Source organism: Vicia villosa, linkage group LG6 (assembly GCF_029867415.1).
Source record: "Vicia villosa cultivar HV-30 ecotype Madison, WI linkage group LG6, Vvil1.0, whole genome shotgun sequence".
In the NCBI taxonomy this organism is placed as follows: Eukaryota; Viridiplantae; Streptophyta; class Magnoliopsida; order Fabales; family Fabaceae; genus Vicia; species Vicia villosa.
Window position 1 is genome coordinate 47167944 of NC_081185.1, and position 8175 is coordinate 47176118.

The 8175-nt window shown below is 34.5% G+C and overlaps 1 long non-coding RNA gene across 2 annotated transcripts; it reads right to left on the reverse strand.

Moving 5' to 3' along the window:
- Nucleotides 1–241: 241 nt before the first annotated feature.
- LOC131611486 (uncharacterized) lies at nt 242–4133 on the reverse strand. 2 transcript variants are annotated; one of them, XR_009286935.1, is made up of 7 exons: nt 4013–4133; nt 3828–3897; nt 3565–3645; nt 1468–3374; nt 1173–1382; nt 609–693; nt 242–514 (listed from the first exon to the last, which is right to left on the reverse strand). It is a non-coding gene; the product is annotated as an uncharacterized LOC131611486 (long non-coding RNA). The 2 variants fall into 2 exon arrangements; XR_009286934.1 differs by having other exon boundaries at nt 1173–3374.
- Nucleotides 4134–8175: the final 4042 nt, after the last annotated feature.

Genomic DNA, 8175 nt, shown 5'->3' on the forward strand with positions numbered 1-8175 from the left:
CAAACTATTGTTATTTATGTTACATTTTACTTTAAATTAAATTATGGAGGTTTGTAACCCCCGCTAAATATATTAATTTTAAAAATGACTAACCAATTATTAAATGTTAACTAGTATATTCAAAATATATTGAAACAAATGTGATCTACAAAATTTAATAACTAAATACAGAGACATTTCTCAAGATCAAACATAACTTAACTAAGAAATACATCAAAATTAACCTAAAACAATTGTGATGATAAAATTTCTATTGCAACTTCATAGAAAGAATGTTCTTCTACCAAACTTATCAAAGAGAGCTCCATTGGTAATATAAGATGAGAAAAGAGATGCATTAGCTCCGTAGCCGCACAAATTGTAGATGCAATAGATGTTGTTCTAAGAAGATTAAAACACTAATAAATACTTGAAATTCTATCTGACTTCAATTCCTCTAAACTCCTTGCTGGTGGATTCATCAACAAAGCATATTTGTCAATGCTTCTAAAATGGAACGGGCAGAGTCAACGATCTATAGGATCAATCAAACCAACAAATCTATTGGTATCAGGTAGGCATAACAACATAGCAACACAAGGAGATGACTCATCTAGTTATCTAGTTACCTTGCATTTGGTGGCAACATCCTGTGCTGCAAGCATAGCAGCATAAGGAGATGACTCATCTCTGTCAGCTTAACCTTCATTCCACCTAAAAATCAAATCTTAAAAATCAAATTTCAATAACAATAAATAAACCAAAACCTTTGAAGAGTGTCTGCGTAGATTCAGCTAGAAAACAAATTAGTAAGCTCGTGATTAGCTATAAATACTGTCCATGTTATGAATCAATAGTTTAAAGAAGAGTTGGATATCATGAATGTCACTACTTGAACTATAAAATCATACAATTTTTGGAAATTCTGATGTACTATAACTTGTTTGGCACTGTGTCTCTTTCCAAGTTATCTTGTATTTGTTTATGTGTAGCGATCATGTATTTGTAACGGTTTTGGTTATTGAACAAAGTTTTTTTGTATTAACAATATAACTCTAGTTTGAAACTTGTGCTTTAGGTATGAGATCAGATTAAATTAAATAGAAGTGCTGTTACATACACTAGCAACAATAAAATTGACTCAGATGAAGCAAAATCAGAGTCTTTTAGAAAACTAAAACCTGATGAAATACCTTGTATGCCTTATAACATTGATCTTGATGAGCAGAGTCACACTGAATCCAAAACTGTGAGCATCTCGACACGCGGCTTTTCAACTCAGCCAACAAACTCTTCTAGTCGTTTTCTTTCTCGGTTTCATTCGGGAAATATAAGCTTTAGACTTAGCATAGCCATCAACTTAGGGTCATCTCGATCTTGTCCTGATTCTTCGCCGAGTGTTCCTATATTTAAAAATGAAAATGAGCTTAGTCTCCATAATAGAAATGAAACTCAACAACGGTTCTTTTGTAAATTCAGTCCATATACAATATCATGGATATGCTTCTAATAGTTTAAGTTCAAATGCCCCGATATTCAGTTTGGCTAGAAACTTGTCGAGCAGTCCTATGTTGTCTCCTCTCGAAGATACGGTTTCATCATGTGTAAAACGAGAACCTGTTACATCTTCACCAACATCGATTTTTTTCTAGCAAAATATCACATACACTTGTAGCATTCCTGAGACTTGTTTTACACAAGCACAATACAGTTGTAGCATTACTGAGACCAAAAAAACCATCACCATGCAGAATACTCAATTGTTCAGTCTTTGAACCTGCAACTGAACTTACTAAATACATAATATTACATATACTTCCAGCTTTAACCAATAAACTTATAGATCATGAAATATATATCCCTTACATTACATTAGAAAGAAGAACACATTATAAGAAAACATATTAGTACTAGCTAACACTTTTTCTGTAGGTGAAAAACACATTATAACAAAACAAACTAGTATATAGCTCAACCATTAAGCTTTATTATATATATGACGTGATTAAAACAATCAAATGCAAAATATGAACCAATTGAACAATATTCTAATATTTCTTAATTAATCTCAATTCATATTTTTGCCTCCAAGATTTAGAGGTTTTTGATATAAAGAAGCATAATAAGTTTATGACTAACTGATCATGAGAATTGTGAGGGTGAACTATTGGAACTTTCACCGGGTTGAAAAAGTCCAAACACATTTAGAAATATGATTACTGATACAAATAATCTAGTATAAAAATATTATTTTCATGTAGTATAAAAATACTCTACGAATACTTCTAGCTAAGCTTATAGGAAAAATATGTCAGATGTTCAGAAAATTAGATAGACACCTATTGCATCATTAACAACTAGATTCACTAAAAATAGATATATAGATTAAGAATCATCATCAATATCATGAAAACATATTAGTGGCAACGACCTCGTATGCAAGCGCCAACAAAAATGACCAAATTAGGCCAAGAATAATCTATTTCTATGCCTATGATTGGCTCTGTCAGTTGAGAGAAAATAAGAGAAGGTAAATTTGAAATTTTGTATATTCGTTTGAATCATTTTCTTAACTGGAGATTCACAGCATAATATAGAATTTATAGCCTACTTATCCTACACTTAGTTGGACCAAATTTTACTCCCAAGGCTTACAAACTTGCACATTAAGATAGCAAGCTCTTAAGCTGTTACAACTACCAAGCTAATGTGGCATTAACTATCTAAGTTACAGTAGTGAGCTGGCACAATTATTCTCAATGGCCATAATTGATGCCATGTACATGATCATATTCTGTCGAAGTCACATGTTCTGAAGCACTTGATGACTGAAATGCATAAATAATTCGTGCCATATACATGCTTCGATCAACAAATTGAACCAACTACTATGAATTGATCACTCTCTAGCAGTATGCTTCTAAGACACATTGGACCACTTAATTTTCATAAGTTTTTCGTTTTCACTCTACTGTAAAATCAAATTCAAGCTTATCATTATTTCCAATACCGAAATTGAATCCATCAATCACATTGGCCATAATTCCTTATTCATGAACTTAGCTAACAGTTAACTCCAAACATACCAGTCCGCATAGCAAACAGCAATAGTTCTGGCTTGATCTGGAGCACATAAAAGTAGATCCATTTTAAATGAACCAAGGTACTTACATGCACCATAACAAAGCAGAATCTAAAGCTTCTTGCACCAGATCTGAAATGAAACATATTATTTATTATGAAAAACGAATATGGGTTCAAGAACCTATTGAATATGCGACTATATTTGAATTCTTCTCTCAGCGACCTTTTGAACAGCCTGATTTTGATCAATACCTCGAAAAATAGAATCTGAACTTCTGTAACCTTTCGAGCTGCCTGATTTAGATCAATACCTATGTAAAAAAGAATCTAAGTTTCTACTGTAGATATCTAAACCCCAATTCTTGGACTCCATTTAGAACTAAATTCATACAATGGAATCCATAGTGGAGAGTTAAGTGCTTGAGAAAATAAACTAAAGGGAATTTTTTAAACATGTGCAGACTTCAGAGAATGGAGAGAATTTCAAGAGAGCTTCATTACCTGGCACTGCAGTAAGTTATGAATGGTTATTGGCTAGTCAAAGTTTTGATTGCCAGTTTTGCAAAAGATTTTAGTCCTCACCTGAAGAGTATGACACAAGTCAAAGTTTTGATTGCCAATTTTGTAATAAAGAATGGTGCATTCGACATTTCATTTTTAACAGTTAACATTTTTACTGAATTGCCAAGATAAATATTTGCATTTAAATAATATGTAAAATGACACATTTATTGATTGAACTCTGAGAAAGTGTTCAAGCTAACCTCTGCAAGCATGATGAACTTTGTATCAATATGTTTTTTTGAAAGGGACTTTAAGTGCTTATCCATTATTCTGAAAGCATTTATTGATACAATAAAAACATGCACATATAACTGTTAGGTCAGATATTAAGAGATAGAGATGGATGTTAGATTCAATGAGCAATAGTTTGAGTAAAAAGTCATACTTGCATCGATAGAGCTCCTTGTGGTAGATAAATGACAGATAATTTTTTCACTTCTAGTGACTTCACCCAAGAAATCCACTTCAGTGACTTCCCGAAATTCCCCATGACCTTATTTATTTCAAAATGATAAGGTCCAAAATGATAGTTTTATATGGACATTCAACTATATGAGCGAGTTCGAACCCACATCATCTTATTTCAGCAAAAGTACTTTAATGCTCATTAACAGCTCCAAAAAACAAACCTTTGAAGGAGCAGCTTGGAGAAGAATTGATTCATCATAGAGCTGGATACCGAGAGCTTGATACAGGCTGAAGAACACAACCAGAGCTACCTTCTCTTCACTATAAACAAAAACATAAAATGATGATATTGGTGAGTATCGTACCGGCAGTATCATTTAAAACTTTCCAAATTTCCAAGCCTTGGAGAATAAGCTTTCAAGGTACATATTTTAATAAGGTTGGGCCCAGTAACTTAGCCAATGTTGAATAGTACTGACTAATTTATTGACTTGTTCAGTGATAAACTCAACAATCTTCTAAAATTCAATCAATCAAAAGTACATTATAGGTTTGAAACCAACTCAACCACAAAAATCCAATCAAAAGTTTTTAGAAACTCTAAACCTACCTAAAGGCTTAAAAATACAATCTCATGAACAACATAGAGAGAAGAAACATAAACAAAGAAAACACCATACCTTTACATTATCAATACACCATACAAACAAAAGTTCATTAAAAATTGAAATCCCTATTTTCAAAATGGAACCCTTGCGTTAAAATATAAACCCTAACAAATCAAATCGTAACTAAAATTCAAAACCCTTGACTCAACTAATAACCATGTTTAGACATCATATTTTCACGTTAAACTCTATCACGCACGGAACATTTTCCCGCAAATCCACAATTTATACAGATGGAAGACAAACCTGTTAAGAGAGATTTGTGGTGGCGGCTGAGAGAGGAAAGCTCGAAGCTGAGAGAGAGAGAGATGCACTGTTGCAGAGGGATGAAGGTTTGAGAACTTAGGGTTTAGAGATTCACAGTTGAGAGATTCAGATTCAGGGTTTAGAGATTCACGGTTGAGAGAGATTGAAGCGACTTTTCCCTCTGTCCAAATGTTTAAGCGCCTTCTTTTAGAATTTTGAGGGACGACTGTATTTTCAACCGTCGTAGCCTAAAATTTCTCAAAAGATTTCGCGGGAATGGAGAAAGATTGGGCCGACCGCTGTTGAACCTGTCATACCCTAATTTTTGACCCCCCTGAGATGGCATATCTTCAGGATTTTTCATCAGGTCAAGACAAGTTCCCAGAGCAGTTACTTCTCCATCTGGTATCTAATCGAGGATGCTCAAAGACAAGAAAGCTCAGGCAAAGGATCAATCAATACAAGGATTAGTCCCTAATACAATCATGGGGCTCAAGGACTTCATTTTTCTCATCTATGATTGATTAGACATCCAGTCATCTGAGTACAGGTTTACTCAGGTCACCAAACTAGGGTTTTGAGCCTATCAAGGACTGAAATCAGGGATCACATTTGGGAAGCCCTAAAAAACCTCAGGGGATCATTCAAAGACATCAATCATCTTCAAATAACTCATATTACAAGGTCCACCAGACATCACACTTCAATTCAAAGTCTACAGTCATCATTGTCCTCTGGTCGACAATTAGGGTTTTTGACCTAATTCACCAAGATAGTTGACTTTTAATCAGGGCATGGATCCAAAACTCAAGACATGATTCAAGAATCTCTACTACCTCAATATAATCCATTTACATCAATCATTTGAGGAGAAGATCTTGTTTCTACACAAAAGCCCAAAAATTCACTTTGTCAGGAAAAGTCAACTGTGTGGGATCATCATTGACTTTTAAGGTTTTTGGTCAAAAAATGACTTTCAAAGATCAATATCATCAATATATGGATGTCAAAGTCATTTGACCAAAGAAATTCAAAGAAATTCATCAAGGAACAAAAAGTCGGGAATTAGGGTTTTTGAAGGCATGGTGAGAACTCAAAATTTCGCCTACACAACTCAAAAAACTTCCAACATGAAAGTTGTAGATCTTGCAAAATAAAACAACATCTTACAAGGGAACTTTTTTCAAAAGATCAACCATTTATGAAGTTTTGGAAATTTTGAAGTTTAGGTCATAAACACTTAGAAATTTTTCTAAGTGTTTTAACCTAGTTTTCATCCAACTTTGGGCTCATTTTTCACAAATTTCCCAAATGATTCTGAAGAAGACATAAACTAATGATTTGAAGTAGATGTTTAGGGCTTTCCAAATTGTGTTCAACCTTCTCCAAATTCAATTTGAGCTAGGAGTTATGCTTGTTCAAAGTTGGCCTCATGAAGTAAAATTATAGGTCATGTGCAAATTGGAACTTTGCAATTTTGTGCATTTTGCTTCATGAATGGATGCTACACGACCCATAACATGTCTGAAACAATACCATGCATTCATTTTCACCATGGCATGAAGATTGAAGAAGATTCCCAAAAGCAAGAACATGTGATTATGTAATCATTACTTTTGAGAATTTATGATAAGCAATGATTCACCAATTGGAATCTTCTCCTAAGCCAATAGAAACTTGCTACATATCAGAAATGTTCCCTAAGATCCTGCAAGATCAATGGATAGGGGAAGCTAGCCCGAAAATGCATCATTGCATTTTGGAGATTCTTTGAATTTCTTCATGGCTAAGAAACCAAACTCACTACACTAAGCAAGCTCACCACAGCCAATTGATCTGCATCCATTTGCCTATAAATAGAGGCCTCATTCTCATTCAGAAAACACACCAAAGCAACCATATTCCTTGCTTTCTCTTTCTCTTCTCATGTTCATTGTTTTTCAAAGTTCTTTGGCAAGAAGAATCGATTTCTTCAAACCAGAGCTCATCTTTGGGAAGTGAACATTCTAACATCTCAAGGGAGGTCATTTGAGGTGATCCAAGCACCTGGATCACTTCTGTAAGTGGAGGAACACCATTGTTGCTCTCACTTTGGAGCATTTGCAGTTGGAGGTCCATGGAGTAATTCAGGAGGTTTCAAGCCAAGCCAATCATCCAGGCACACTCCTCAGGTCATAGTGAAGCTAACCAGATGGCTGCAGCTCGTCTGTAACTCCAAATTCAACAACCTCCATGTCCACTTGAAGCTCAAATCGAGGGAGGTCCATAGAACAATTCAGAAGGATTCAGGCTACAATAAGCATCCAGTTAGCATCATTGAGTCTCAGGGAAGCTATTGAGATCATTCATTCAAGCCCAGGTGGTCTCTATCATCCTCACGACCTCCATTTTCAGAGGTAAGTTTCTGAACCTCACTTCTCTAATTTAAGTACTCTTTGTGAAATAGCTCGATTCTATCTTGTTCAGCATCATCAGAGGATTGAAAACCCTCTATCATCATCCATTTATCTTTCAGTATAGTCATTTAATTTGATTTTGAAATTTTAGGGTTCTTCACGATTTCTGGTAAATTAGTTAGATGTAGTTAATATTAATTCATGTTAGTTACATATTTAGAATCGTGAGTGAATTTAGAGCAAGTTTCATGTTTACATCATTGCAAATGGTTGAGAGTTGAGAGAGTTCAGAAATTTGAATTGATGGAGCTTGAGGTTGAAGACGAAGATGGAGGGTGGCGCCATTTTTCAAATCTCTGAGCGAAGTTTGTTTTATTTTTAATGATAGGCGTTTCCTTAACGAATGAATAACTTGCCCTAGTGGCCACACATGCGCTCTTAGTCTCCTCATGCCCAAGGTCTGGGGTTCGAATCCCCCTCGCCTCAGACCTTTTGATTTTATTTTCTTTTTTTCACTCTATGCACTAGACAACACACATATTGCAATGAAATGCCCTCTATAACACCATGCGCGCGTTGGCTGGTTGGTGTGTGTTTTGATTGTTGGCTTCAAGGGCGTGGGTTCAAACCATGGTGAGGCCAAAATATTTTTTTATCACTTTTCCTTTTCATTTTCTTCACAACTTCACATAATTAATTCACTTATCAAATTAAATCATTTTCACTTCATTCTTCACACACTTTTTATTTAACATATCTATTTTGTGAATAATCAAAAAAATCATAAAAATATTATTTATTTCATGTATTTTTATTAGGTTTAAAATAAT